Source organism: Urocitellus parryii, chromosome 10, assembly GCF_045843805.1.
Source record: "Urocitellus parryii isolate mUroPar1 chromosome 10, mUroPar1.hap1, whole genome shotgun sequence".
NCBI lineage: Eukaryota > Metazoa > Chordata > Mammalia > Rodentia > Sciuridae > Urocitellus > Urocitellus parryii.
Genome location: NC_135540.1, coordinates 92,809,430 through 92,825,556, shown reverse-complemented (window position 1 = coordinate 92,825,556; position 16,127 = coordinate 92,809,430).

Genomic DNA, 16,127 nt, shown 5'->3' with positions numbered 1-16,127 from the left:
CAACAACAAGTGCTGGCGAGGATGTGGGGAAAAGGGTACTCTTGTACATTGCTGGTGGGACTGCAAACTAGTGCGGCCAATTTGGAAAGCAGTATGGAGATTCCTGGGAAAGCTGGGAATGGATCCACAATTTGACCCAGCTATTGCCCTTCTCGGACTATTCCCTGAAGACCTTAAAAGAGCTTACTACAGGGATACTGCCACATCGATGTTCATTGCAGCACAATTCACAATAGCTAGACTGTGGAACCAACCCAGATGCCCTTCAATAGATGAATGGATAAAAAAAAATGTGGCATTTATACACTATGGAATATTACACAGCACTAAAAAATGACAAAATCATGGATTTTGCAGGGAAATGGATGGCACTAGAGCAGATTATGCTTAGTGAAGCTAGCCAATCCCTAAAAAACAAATACCAAATGTCTTCTTTGATATAATGAGAACAACCAAGAACAGAACAGGGAGGAAGAGCAGGAAGAAAAGATCAACATTAAACAGATACACTAGGTGGGAGGGAAAGGGAGAGAAAAGGGAAATTGCACGGTAATGGAGGGAGACCCTCATTGTTATATAAAATCACGCATAAGAGGTTGCAAGGGGAACGGGCAAATAAACAAGGAGAGAAATGAAATACAGTAGATGGGGTAGAGAGAGAAGATGGGAGGGGAGGGGAGGGAGGATAGTAGAAGATAGGAAAGGTAGCAGAATACAACAGTTACTAATAGGGCATTATGTAAAAATGTGGATGTGTAACAGATGTGATTCTGCAATCTGTATTTGGGGTAAAAATGGGAGTTCATAACCAACTTGAATCTAATGTATGAAACATATGTCAAGAGCTTTGTAATGTTTTGAACAACCAATAAAAAAATATTACTGTAGCCCTGTCTGATTTAAATCAAAACATTATGTTACATTTATTAGCAAAGAAGTTGTTATCTGCCACAGAAATGCAGACCCAAAATACCAATAAAAATACAAGTTACCCTGAGGAGAGGGAAAGGTGGAATTTTATGATCCTTACAAAGTCCTCTTACAAAACAGGGAGATAAGAATAAATAACCTTTCACTTTAAAGTCTGTTTACCAATTAGAACAGGTCAGCATGGTACAGAGTGACCTAGAATTTCCCTGGAAGTTACCAAGCACAGTGGGAATTAAAGATTGGATGGTAGCCTGCTGTTTTACAAGGTCAAAAGAACACCTGTGAAGACCCTCTGGAAAACTCCCTGTGTTCTCCCAAAAAAAACTGGAGAGAAGGAAGGGCATGTCCTTCTCCTGAGAGAACCACTCATTCTCTCAAAGTGTCCCATTTTCCCTTTTCCAGTCCTTTCAATAAACTTATGCCTGCTACTCTTAGCAATGTATCTGAAATACCTAATCGAGTAGAAACCAAGTTATATTAAATACCAAAAATAAAAAAAATGTCTGGGAATCCAAATCATGTCTTAATAATAACCCTGAATGTTAATGGCCTAAACTCACCAATCAAAAGACATGGACTAGCATATTGGATCAAAAAAAGACACCCAGCAATATGTTGCCTCCAAGAGACTCATCTCATAAGAAAAGATATCCACAGGCTGAAGGTGAAGGGTTGGGAAAAGTCATACCACTCACATGAACTTTGGAAGCAAGCAGGGGATTCCATCCTCATAAAGAAAACTGAAAGTCAAGTTAATAAAAAGGGATAAAGAAGGACACTACATACTGCTCAAGGGAACCATACACCAATAAGACTTAACAATTATAAATATATATGCCCCAAACAATGGAGCATCTATGTTCACCAAACAAACTCTTCTCAAGTTCAAGAGTCAAATACACCATAGCACAATAATTTGGGGTAGCTTTAACACACCTCTTTAACAACTGGACATATATTCAAAAGAAAAAAAAAGCTCAACAAATTAACTCTATAATAAAATCAATAACTTAGACTTAACTGACATATATAGAATATTTCATCCTTCAACAAGCGAGTACACATTCTTCTCAGCAGCACATGGGGCCTTCTCTAAAATTGACCATATATTATGCCACAAAACAATTCTTAGCAAATATAAAAAAGAAGAGATACTATGCTGCATTCCATAAGATCAAAAATCAGGATGAGAAAGGATTCTCATGGCTGCCTTAGATCACTGACATAACTAATGCCTTGTCATAGCATGAAAAAGAATGAAGGCCTGACACATACTACAACATTGATGATCCTTTAAGACATAATTGTAAATATTGATATCAATCACCAAAACCCATAACAATTATTTAAAAGTGTTGAAATCAATTACTAAATCCCATATATTATATAACAATTACTTGAAGTGTTTCCATAATAAACATATCTAATGAGATGAAATTGATTAGATATTACCTAGCAATGAGGCATATAGGATGATTAGAGGTACTAGGATGGTTTGGATTTAAAACATTTCAACATTGAATATTAACTGAGGTTTCAATTCTGAGATTCTATTCTGAGATTGAACAACTGAAATATACACTTAAAATGGTGGTTTGTATACTATATGAATTATATGCAAACAATTACTTTACTGTAAAAAATATTTTAAATGATACCTAAGAAATATTGTTTCAACTGTATATTTTCTTTAGTTGCAGTCAAGAAATCTATAAGCAAAAGTCACCTCACTTGCCATAGTTCTTTCCATATTCTAAAAATCTGAACATAAGAGAGGTGATCACACATGCAGGATCATAAATTCTTAACTCTAGGAAAGCATTTATAATCATGAAAGAGTCATTAAAATACACAAGCATGAAGTCACCTAACTTTTGATTTTTCAACTTGGAATCCAGATATCCTAAATGTTCACTTGTGTGTTTACTTTGATGGATACAAGTTACCTTTTAACCAAATAATGATTTTTTTCTTAGATAGGAACAAAAATAAAGGGAATTCAATGTGAAAGGAAGCCTTGCATTTCACCAGGATGTCTATGAAAATGACTGCAGTTCTGCTCCTGTTACTGCTGATTCGTCACTTTGGTTCTGCAAGTTGTGGAAAGGTGCTGGTGTGGGCAATGGAATACAACCATTGGAACAATATAAAGACAATACTGGAGGAGCTTACACAGAGGGGGCATGAGGTGACTATTTTGAAACCTTCAGGTTCCATTTTTGTGGAAGGTGACAAATCATCTGCAATTAAATTTGAGAGCTATCTTTCATCATTGTAAAGAGAAAATATAGACATTTTTTTTCTTCTCAATCACTAAGTGCATTGATTTATGAGATGCAATAAAAAACATTTTGGAAATATTATTCAATATTTCATGAAATTTTGAGTCAGTTTTCTGATTATGTAGAGAATGTATGTAGAGATGCAGTTTTGAACAAGAAACTCATGGCAAAACTACAAGAGTCAAGGTTTCATGTCATTCTTTCAGATGCCATTTGACCCTGTGGTGAGCTGCTGACTGAACTTCTTCAAAAACTATTTGTGTACACTTTCTGCTTCTCTCCTGGTTACATAGTGGAAAAGTGTATTGGGGGACTTCTCTTTTCTTCTTCCTATGCGCCTGTTATATTTTCAGGATTAAGTGATGAAATGACATTCAGTGAATGGGTATAAAAAATATGCAGTACATGCTTTATTTTGATTTTTGGTTTGAATCATTTAATTTGAAGAGATGGAATCAGTTTTATAGTGAATACTAGGTAAGTGACTTGTAGTATAAGGTCCTAACTTTTTTGGAACTTTATAAAGGTGAACTTACAACAATATAAAATCAGATTTTTTTAGTAGTTTCATGTAATAAAATAAAATCATCTATCAAATTGTGCAAATTGTGGATTTTTAATGAATATTTAGTAATTTGTAACACTTATATTTGTAGGCTGCCCTGAGTTTATAATCATGAACAGATCTATAAGTTTATAGATTTATATATCTTAAAATGAAGCAAAAATTAGTGTAAGTTAAATGAATATCACACCTTTATAACACAGTTGGAAAGCAAGCATTTTTTACTACATTATTATGTGATCATTTAAGAGACTTTTTGGCTACATCTTTAGTAGCAGCATAAAATCTGATCTTACTCAAAGTTTAATATCTAATATGGTCACCACTCATTCCACAAGCAGTGAAACAAACAGTCTGAACTGCCAAACACTTGGGTAAAATATTTCTCCATTTAGATAAAGGGATAATGACAGTGTCAATAGAAAAGTTAAGATAATAGATAAAAGAGGACAAGAAAGAGGATGATTAGCAGACTAATCATAATATTTAAGAAAGGCTGTTGTGGTAATGAAGTTTCATAAATAAAATTCAAATCCACATCAGTGATTATCAGTCCTATAGGAATTTTTATAGCTTCAATGTACTTTCTCACCATACACCATTAGATTCTCAAAAATTTTTATATATTTGGAAGAATCATATGTTTGGAAAATATAGCAAAAAATGCACATTTTAAAAATTTTTGTATGGTTTAAATAGCTAGAACAAAGGGTTAGAAATGTTCTCATCAGAAAAAATTGAAAAATGCTTAAGATGGCACAGGTGTTAATTACTTTGATTTGATTATTTAGCTTTATATACATGTGTTGAATTATCACACAAATCTCCAAAATATGTATGACTATTATGGGAAAGTAGAAATTTTACAAAGTATCACACACACAAAAAAAAATGCCTTGCTCTATTTGCTTCACCACTTTGGAAATTATACAGACAAAAATATTATGCTGTTATCATATTTATGGCATTTATTTATTAAAAAATTGGAAATAATTTAGATATACAACATGGAGGAATGATATAAAATATATACTTTTTTCATGTTATACAATTACAATCATTTTATCCAAGAATACTCAACTTCGTTTTCAGCCATTATGCAAATATATTTGGAAAATGAGGAATATACATTAAATAAGATTGTTATTTTCTTGGAGGATGAAAAGGCATATATAATATTTGCCTTAATATCTATAAATATGTGCCATATATATGCACTTAGTTGTAAGAATAGAAAACAAAACACAACAAAAATATGCAAATTTATATGTATTTGTTATCTAAGTATGGAACTCAGGTCCTCTTAATTACTAAGCAAATGCTGGAACACTAAACTCTATCTCTAGCCCTTAAAGCACACAACAGTTAAATAAATTTAAATTTTAAGCAACAAGAAGTTTATTGGTAAGATAATTTCTGTTTATTATACTATTCCAATTTTTATGATGAAATTTTAAAAATTAATTTTAAAAGTTGTTGTAGAATGAGAAGGACCAGTCTTTTCAGTGGTTAGTCTGTAATATGAAGATATTTCAGTTAATCATATAAATATGCACAAAATTTAATAAATGAATGAATAAATAAATAAATAAAAGACAATAGGCATATTTACCATGATAGGGATGAAGAAGTATCTAAGCAGATCATCAGTGAGATTAAATAGCAAATAAAATTGGCTACATTACTAAAAGTCACTTGAACACATAAAATATCTGGATGTATGATGTGAGTCACAGAAATAATGTAGTCATCATGAAGAAGACATAATCAAGTTAAAATTATGATTTTAAAAAATGTTGAAGACAATATGGGAACTGTAACAAATATGAAGTCATTTAATGTTGTTGCTTAAGACTTTTTTTTTTTTCAAACAAAGCCTAACAAATGGTTAGAAAATAAAATATATTATGGGGTTTTAGAGAATGTGAATATAATTTCACAGATGAAAACAGAAAACAGTGACTTGAAAACAGAAACAATAAGGAAAGTGTGGAAATTGACAAGATTTCAAAAAACTTTTGGATCTCTATTTCATTTTTTAATGAGGAACTTTATTGAAGAAGGTACAATTATTCTTGTATAGAATATATAAGGCAAAGGATCAGAAACCACCTGTTAGGATAATTCCAGGACAATTTCAGAAAGCATCTTTTTGTAAAGAAATTTCAAAACACTGAAGTGAGTTATTCAATAGCATGACCAAATCTCTACTGGAGAATGGCCTGGTGGAACTCTCCCACTTGTGAGAATTTCCTGCCAAACCCAGTAGGTGATATGAAAAATCTGTCAGAGTCAGGTATACACAGGACATTCTACAGGGACCTCAATTTTACAATATATCATGTCATAATATGTACAGAAATATGTTCATCAAACATGTAACTAAACATATAAACTATTAGGGAATAAATATGACTCTTAACAATAAAGAATGATTTAGAGGTACAGTTTGCAATATTCTGATGAAATTAATCTAATAAGGGATTTTAGAGCAAAGAAAAGATATTTAAGGATTTTCTTCAATATAGCCTAATTTTTCTTTATATATGTAGAGAAATAAAGTAGCAATGAACACAACATACTTCACCTGACAATCATCACCACTGCATTGTGGTACATCAAAAGTATTCTATGAATCAGAATCTTGTACCAGTTTGGTAATAAATGATTTTAAGTAACATCAGGACAGTTTAACTAAAAAGTTTTACCTGAAGTTTACACTTTACTTTTTACAAAAACATTGTCTCCCTTGGCCTGTGCAGGGAAGGAATTTCTAACCATCAGAGGTGTAGGCTGGCTGGACACAAAAAGCTAGAAAAGTAATATCAAGAAATAAATGCAAAAGATGCAGAAAAATTACTTTTCAAAGTGGGTCACTGACAGGTGGAAGAGACTTGATGGGTCTCATCCTAACAAGGGGAAAAGCCCACAAATGTTTTATTTTTAGTGAAACACACCAAAGCAATTTATTTCTTCAGAGGCTTCTTCAAGTTAAGACAAGAAGCAAGAGCTATTCAAGTTGGCTCAGACATGTGCATAGTTCATTTGCAGACTTCCAACAAAAAAATACTTGGCATATGATCTTCATTGATTATGCACTGAAATTTATCATTCACAATTTTGAGTCCTTGATGATGGCATAGAATCAACCTCACAACCACAGAAATAGAAGCATTCAGCTTCAGAAGGTGGGGATACTTTAGAAAGCCAGATAAGTATCTGAGAAGTCAGAATATTGTTATCTATGGAAAAAGTCAGGAGGATGGGGGCAAATATGGTAGTTTTGTTGGGTGAGGAGTAGACACTTAATAAAGGAAAACAGAATTAAAAATTCATCCAGGATGGACACGTGAACCAATCCAATTTACAGATTAGAGTAACACAGAAAGATGTGTTATAACATTCTATAGTAACAAAATCTACCTGCAATCTCTTAATCTTATTAGAAAATTAAGTGAGTAAGGTTATTCTTTTATTTTTTTCCAATGGAATGTTCCCTTTTTTTTAGATTTATGATTTTTTTCTTTAATTTTTATTGTTGGTTGTTCAAAACATTACATAGTTCTTGACATATCATATTTCACACTTTGATTCAAGTGGGTTATGAACTCCCATTTTTACCCCGTATACAGATTGCAGCATCACATTGATTACACATCCACTGTTTTACATATTGCTATACTAGTGTCTGTTGTATTCTGCTGCCTTTCCTATCCTCTACTATCCCCATCCCCTACCCTCCCATCTTCTCTCTCTACCCCATCTACTGTAATTCATTTCTCCCCCTTGTTTTTTCCCCTTTCCCCTCACTTCCTCTTGTATGTAATTTTGTATAACCATGAAGCTCTCCTTCCATTTCCGTGCAATTTCCCTTCTCTTTCCTTTTCCCTCCCGCCTCTCACCCCTGTTTAATGTTAATCTTCTTCTCATGCTCTTCCTCGCCACTCTGTTCTTAGTTACTCTCCTTATATCAAAGAAAACATTTGGCATTTGTTTTTTAGGGATTGGCTGGCTTCACTTAGCATAATTTGTTCTAATGCCATCCATTTCCCTGCAAATTCTATGATTTTGTCATTTTTTAATGCAGAGTAATACTCCATTGTGTATAAATGCCACATTTTTTTTTATCCATTCGTCTATTGAAGGGCATCTAGGTTGGTTCCACAGTCTTGCTATTGTGAATTGTGCTGCTATGAACATCGATGTAGCAGTGTCCCTGTAGCATGCTATTTTTAAGTCTTTAGGGAATAGACTGAGAAGGGGAATAGCTGGGTCAAATGGTGATTCCATTCCCAGCTTTCCAAGAAATCTCCATACTGCTTTCCAAATTGGCTGCACCAATTTGCAGTCCCACCAGCAATGTACAAGTGTACCCTTTTCCCCACATCCTCGCGAGCACTTGTTGTTGTTTGACTTCATAAGGCTGCCAATCGAGTAAGGTTATTCTTGACAAAATGTGTCTCAACTGTTTTGGAATGGGAATTGATTGCATAGTGCCTTGCTGAATATTTTTGCTAGGAGTATCAAATAAGAATTCTAATCTCCTCTTAAGGCTGGGAAGTCAAATCAGGCACAGACTTTTCCTTTAATACTCTTAGATTTTGGTAAATTCCTCTTTACTTGCAGTCCCTGGGATAATTTAAGAAGTACCTTGTTTATCAATGAAGATAGGAGGGAATCCTAGAATTCATGAGTATTTTGTCACCAAGAATATCTTGTGTTTATTAACAAAAGCAAATACATATGTTAGAGTCCCATGTCAAAATTACAAAAATACATGGTTCATTTCTTTAATTGGTGTTTCAGTGATTAATTTTAGTTTGAAATGGGCTAGTATGTAATTAATATATACCACATAACAGTATATAACCTATTGTTCATTCTCCAAGTGATGCATGATTTTTCCTTCCTTCTTTTATCGTTGATTTTCAGTTTCATTCCATTGTGATCAGATAAGATGCATGGTATTATCTCTACACCTTTATATTGACTAAGAGTTTCCCTGTGACATAATATATGATCTATTTTTGAGAAGGATCCATGTGCTGCTGAGAAAAAAGTGTAGCTGCTTGATGTTGGGTGGTATATTCTATATGTGTCAATTAAGTCTAGGTTGTTAATTGTATTATTGAGTTCTATAGTTTCCTTATTCAGCTTTTGTTTGGAAGATCTGTCCAGTGGTGAGAGAGGTGTGTTAAAGTCTCCCATGATTATTGTATGGTGGTCTATTAGATTCTTGAACTTGAGAAGAGTTTGCTTGATGAACATAGCAGCCCCATTGTTTGGGGCATATATATTTATGATTGTTATGTCTTGTTGGTGTATGGTTCCCTTGAGCAGTATGTAGTGTCCCTCTTTATCCCTTTTGATTAACTTTGGCTTGAAATCTATTTTATTTGATATGAGTATGGACACTCCTGCTTGTTTCCGCAGTCCATATGAGTGATATGATTTTTCCCAACCTTTCACCTTCAGTCTATGTATATCTTTTCCTATCAAATGCGTCTCCTGCAGGCAGCATATTGTTGGGTCTTGTTTTCTGATCCATTCAACTAGCCTGTGTCTCTTAATTGGTGAGTTTAAGCCATTAACATTTAGGGTTATTATTGAGATATGGTTTGTTCTTCCAGCCATAGTTTGTTTATTAATGCTATTAAACCTGATTTGTTTTCCTCTTTGATTATTTTCCCCCCTTTATTGTCCTACCTCCCACTGTTGGTTTTCATTGTTGTTTTCCATTTCCTCTTCCTGTAGTGTTTTGCCAAGGATTTTTTGAAGAGATGGTTTTCTAGCTGCAAATTCTTTTAACTTTTGTTTGTCGTGGAATGTTTTAATTTCATCTTCCATCCTGAAGCTTAATTTCGCGGGATACCCGATTCTTGGTTGGAATCCATTTTCTTTTAGCGTTTGAAATATGTTATTCCAGGATCTTCTAGCTTTTAGAGTCTGTGTTGAGAGATCAGCTGTTATCCTGATTGGTTTACCCCTAAATGTAATCTGCTTCCTTTCTCTTGTAGCTTTTAAAATTCTCTCCTTATTCTGTATGTTGGACATCTTCATTATAATGTGTCTAGGTGTGGATCTCTTATGATTTTGCACATTCGGCGTCCTGTAGGCTTCTAGGATTTGGGATTCTGTCTCATTCTTCAAGTCTGGGAAGTTTTCTTGTATTATTTCACTGAATAGATTGCTTAATCCTTTGGTTTGGAGCTCTGTGCCTTCCTGTATCCCAATGACTCTTAAGTTTGGTCTTTTGATATTATCCCATAGCTCTTGAATGTTCTGCTCATGGTTTCTTAGTAGACTTGCTGAGCTATCTATGTTCTTTTCAAGTTGAAATACTCTGTCTTCATTGTCTGATGTTCTATCTTCTAAGTGATCCACTCTGCTGGTAGTATTCTCAATTGAGTTTTTAAGTTGGTTTATTGTTTCCTGCATTTCTAGTATTTCTATTTGTTTGTTTTTTATTACCTCTATCTCCCTGTGAAATTGATCTTTTACTTCCTGGATTTGTTTGTCAATGTGATCTTTCATTGTCTGATTTTGCTGTCTCATGTCTTCCTTGAGACTCCAGATCATCTGAAGCATGTATGTCCTGAGCTCTCTATCTGACATTCCATCTGTTGCAGCTATTACCTCTTCTAAAGTTGAGTTGACCTGCATTGCCTGTGGTCCTTTCTTTCCTTGTCGTTTCATACCGCTGGCGTTTCTTTCTGCTTGGTGAAATTGTTGTGTCTTTGATATTTTCCCTCTATTTATTTATATTGCTCTTGTATAGTTGAAAAATCACTCTTGCAGGGCAGGTAGTGGCTGTGATCCTCCTCCAATTAGTGTGATCCGTCTACCATGCTGGCAGGCCCTAGGTCTGCTTTGCTGGTCGGTCAAAGGTCCACCTACCCAGCAGGCGCCAGGGGCACCTGTGTCACTCCGTAGGTTGCTGGGCCTAACCTCCCGATGGGTTGCAGGTTCGCCTCGCTTGCAGGCACTGGGGGAGGGGCCGGTTCCGCCCCTCAGCAGGCTTTGGGCCCGCTCTGCTGGTGTTCACAGTCCCCCGCCTACCTGCAGACACTGGGGGAGGGACGGGCCTAGCCCTCAGCCGTCCGCCAGACCTGTCCTAGTGGGTCCGGTCCGCGTTCCCCGCAGGCGCGTGTATCTGCTGTCACTTGGCTGGTTGCTGGGCCTGACCCGCCCGCCCGTGGCTTGCAGGTTCGCCTCGCTTCAACATCTTTGTTTTTATGTGGTGCTGAGGATTGAACCTAGGCCGCACACATGCCAGATGAGCACACTACTGCTTGAGCCACATCCCCAGCCCTGCATAGGTATTTTTATAACTTATATCATTGCCAACACATTATTATTAATTTTTTTATAACTAGGTTATTGGTCATGTGGTGAGATAAGTTACATCAACATGGTTATGTTGTGAATTTCCTTTTAATACCTATAATATTATTTTCCAGGTTTCCATTGGCAATTTGCATATTTTTCTTGGAGTCAGTATATTCATATTTGTTGAACATTTTTTTGATTTGGTGATGTGTTTATTATTGAGTTGCTAACTTTCTTTAAATATTCTTGATGAAAATCCATTTTCAGATGTATGATTTGCCAATATAAGACATTTTCCATTCATTTTATTGATAGTGACCTTTCATGTAGAAATTATTTAAGCTTGATGAAGTCCAATGTTTCCATTCAATATTTTGTGTGTGTTTATTTGTACCATATCTAAGAAACTATTACCATCTTCAAAGTCTTAAATATTTATACTTTTGTCCTACTCAGCTTATATACTACAAGTCCTCATATGTAAATTTCTGAACTATTTTAATTAATATTTTTACATGGTACATATCAAGGGAACCATTTTACTTATTTACTTTTTTTTGCATGTGGATCACCAGTTTTTCCAGGCACATTTCTTCCATAATGAGATTGTTCTTTTTCTACTGCTTGTTTTGTCAATCTTACTAGAAATCAATTAATCAAAATTTGTGTGTTTTTCAGGTTCTTAAATCTATTGCAAACATCCATAGTATACCTTTTTTCTTAAACTGCACTCCCTTGATTTGTGTAGGTTTGTAGTTCACTTTGAAATATGAAAGGGTCAGTCTTTTTTCTCTTTTATTTCTCACAATTGTTCTAAATTTTTAGGATTAGTTCTCGATTTGTGCCAAAATTTTCCTTGAATTTTGATAAAGGTTGTTTAATTTTTATATCAATTTGCATGGTATGACTGTTGCAACAAAATTAACCATTTCAGTACATGTGTTTCCATTCATTTAGATCTCCCTAAATAATATATTGTTGCACAATCTATTGTTGCAATCAGAGTATAAGTTTTGCACTAATTTTGCTAAATTACTTCTTGATATTTTATTCCTTTCAATTATATTTTAAAAGAAATTATTGTATAGAATGCATTTGAAATGATCCATTGCAAATAGGTTAAAATATAACTGCGTCTGGAGCAGTGAATGCATTACAGGTATATTTGAACCATCCCAAAGCAGAGGCACTGCCCTTCTGAGAACTCTTGGAGGAAGCATGTGGATTAAGACTTCTGAGTCACTAGTGATGCCCTGCTCAAAGGGGACTCTGTGCCACTCACAGATATTATTTCCTGGCCTTGAGTTCAAAAGCTAGCTGTCCAGAGGTAGAAGAGATATGGGTGCCAGCTGATAATATATAATTGGGTTGTTATTGCTGACAACTGTGTTTCTGTTTATCTGGATGAAGGTTTCTCACAGTAAATCCTTTTGATATTTAAACCTATATAATACATGTGTGCAGCCATCTTATGGCCAGTCTCTCTCCTACCAAGAATTTGGTTGGTCTGAATCCCACATTGTCTATGTTTTGTGTTTGTTTGTCTCATTTGAAATCCTCTTACTACCAAACCATGGGCCATGTCAGTTGGCACCTTCAACAGGGACCTGAACAATCTGGGAACTCGCAATTTTAAAGTGAGTAGGACACTCAAAAAGAGAGGAGTGTAGGGTAAAGGAAGGAGAGGAGTGAGTTTTTATATAGCTCAGTGTAAAGATATGGGAAATTCTAACTTGAAAGAAAGGCAAGTTTGTGACACAATGCTTAAAACTGCTAAAATCACAAGGGAGCTCTATAAAGAAGGTGCAGCTGGCAAAGTTTTAAAATTTGTCATTGACACCGCCCAGGGTTTCTGGAGGAGGAAACCATGATTTAAAAATCTGGGAGAGCCTTGGTAAGGAGGTGTTATGTGTGCGGATAAACCTTCAGAAACTCCAGAGAGTAAATCATCCCCTGCTTTTCAAAAGAAAAAAGGGGGAATATGTGGGAGGCCATCCTTTCATGTGATTTGCATTACCTCCCTGCTGGGTGAGAGGTGCTTAAACACAGCCTTTGTTAAAAAGCCTTCCCCACCCTTTCCCAGGTCCAAGGGCTTGTCTGTACAGAGGCATGCCTGGCCACTGACCTGAAGACCCAATCGCTGCCACTGACCTTGGGATGCTGCCCCCCTTAACCTTCATTGGATGGAATTTTCCCTTGAATTTTTTGTTCCCCAATAAAAACTCACTCCCTGGTGTGCTCTCACTCTCACTAGTCTCTTCTGTAAACCTCACCACCGCATTAGGTGGCTGGAGGCGGGAGCTAGGAGAAGCCGTCTTGGAGCTGTGTTAAAGGTATTGAGAGTCTGTCTCTTTAATTTAAAACTCACTAGCAATTTTTTATGAACTAAACCTTCTTTCATGAAGCTTTCGATGCTCACATGGCAGACATAATCTTTCAAATTTAAATATGACTGTTTCTTCCTCTGTATCCCAACCCATGCCTCAAGCTAAGTAAAATTCAGTGTATCTAAATTTGTAAAGTTATCACCACTTCGACAGGGTTTCCAGGCTCTGAGAGCTGCTGGAAAGGACATTGGAGGCTTTTGGTTATATTTGATTTTTGAACAAGCTGATCCAAATAATCCTGAATTGCTATTTAGATCATGTGAGCATATTCTTATTAATGCTCTTAAAGAATTTAAGTCTGCCTGCTCTATGTATGGGCTCATGGCTTCCATTGTTCAGAGTTTATTAGAAAATCTTTACTAATAAAGATTTTCTGCCTAATGATTGGATTATTCTTGCTAAAGCTTGTCTCCCAGGTGGTAATTATTTATTGTGGGAATCTAATTGATGGAGTTTAGTGCAGTACAGGCAAATTGAATCAAGCTCATGAGATTAATGTTACTCTGGAAATGTTGACTGAAATTGGACAATTCACTGATTTGGGGCATCAGGTACATTTTGATTTACAGACCTATTTACAAATAAGTGTGTGCTCCAAGAGGGCATGAAGAGAATTACCTACAAAGGGATAGAAAACTCCAGACATCTCTCAGATCCACTGAGGACCCGACAGACTTTACCTTTACACAGATTTTGCGGCAGAATTATATCCAGGGATACATCTGGAATAAGTGCCCCTGATGCTGGTGAATTAGTAGTTAAACAACTTGCTTTTGAAAATGCCAATAAAACCTGCCAGGAGGCTCTCTGCAATCATCAAAAGAAAAGGACTGTGTCTGATTTTATCCACCTCTGTGTAGATATGGGAATTACATATTCTCAAGGTGTGGCAATGGCTCAGATTTGAAAGAAGTTTGTTATCTCCTTGGTAGAATAAAAATTCCAAAAGGCAGTGTTTTAACTTTGGCAACCCTGGACACATGGCCAGAGATTGGCAGCAGCAGCCAGGGTAAAAGAAACAAGTAGGGCTATGTCTGCATTTTCTCCATAGAAGCATGGTGCCAATGAGTGCAAATTGCAGTCAGATGTGAAAGAGTGATCTTTGTTCCCCTAGTCAGGAAACAGGAGACAGGGCCTTCCCCAACACCTCCCCTGCAAATAGTGAGGATGCTGTTGCTCATTCTGGAGAAGTCATACACTCTGGTTCTCCAACTGAGACCTTTACATGGCCAGAGATGGGAGAAAAGGATTGAACCTTCATTCTACTTAATTCTACTGCCAAATGTTTATTACCTCCAGAAATGGGGCCTCTGCCCATGTCTACTGGAATGTATAGCCCTTTGCTTTTTGGCACATTGGTTCTTATATTGGGGAGAAACAGCTTAAATAAGAAAGGGTTTCAAGTGTTATCAGGTGATCAATTCAGATTTTACAGGAGAGATAAATGTTATAGCTCAAACAGTTCTATTTATCAAGTACATCCAGAGAATACCATAGCTCAGCTTCTTCTTTTGCCTTATCATTCAACTGGAAAAAATATTTTAGGATAAAACCAGAGGCAATAAAGGCTTTGCGTCATCAGACAGGTCATACTGGGTTCAATTTATGCAAGAGCAACCCTATCAGGATCTTTAAAATTAATGGAAAGACTTTTATGTGCCTGAATGATACCTAAGCAGACGTGTCTGTAATGTCCACAAGGCATTCATCTAAAGGATGGTCATTACATAGGGCCCCCATTGGCCTAGAAGTCATGAATAATATTTCTAAATTTGCAGAGTGCTCAATATCTTTGATGGCAGGATGCTGAAGGTAACAAAAGCCTCTTCAAACCTTATGTCCTTGAAAGTTTGCTAGTAACTATGTGGGTTTGTGATGTGCTAAGCAGCATTGGAGTTTAATTAAAGACTCCTGGTCAGTGGTTATTTCTCATATGCTTGATCAAGAACTTAACTCTACTAGGGAAGTGGGAAAAACAAACAAGGAAGGTGTTCACCTGTGGCACAATCCTCTCAACAAGGATGATATGGATTGAGATATTTACCTAAACAGACTTTTTGGTAGAGGCATCTATCTCTTTCCTGGCCCAAAGAACAACATTAATTGGCTGTTATATAATTCTGTGTGGGTTGATTCATGACCTCTTCCAGGGGAGAAACTTCAAGCAGCTCATATGCTAAGCCAAGAACAACATCAAACTGGTCATATTGAACCTACTTTTACCCCATGGAATACTCCTATTTTTGTAATAAAAAAACATCTGATAAATGGAGATTGTTACAATATCTCAGAGCAGTTAAACAGACAATAGATTTAATGCATGATTTACAGCCTGGACTTCCCTCTCCTCTGACTATTCCTTTTGATTATCATTTAATAAAAATAGATTTAAAGGATTTTTTTCTATACCTTTACATCCAACTGATTCTAAGTGCTTTGCATTTAGTGTTCCAACTATTAATTTTGAAAAGCATGTTAAGTGATATTGTCAGAATGTTTTGCCACAGTGAATGGCCAATATTCATACTTTATGTCAGACTTTTATAACTCAAGCCATTGCTTCAGTTCAAGAGCAATGTCCTGATGCATATATTAATTTTTATATAGATGTAATACTTTGGGTTTATTCTAATA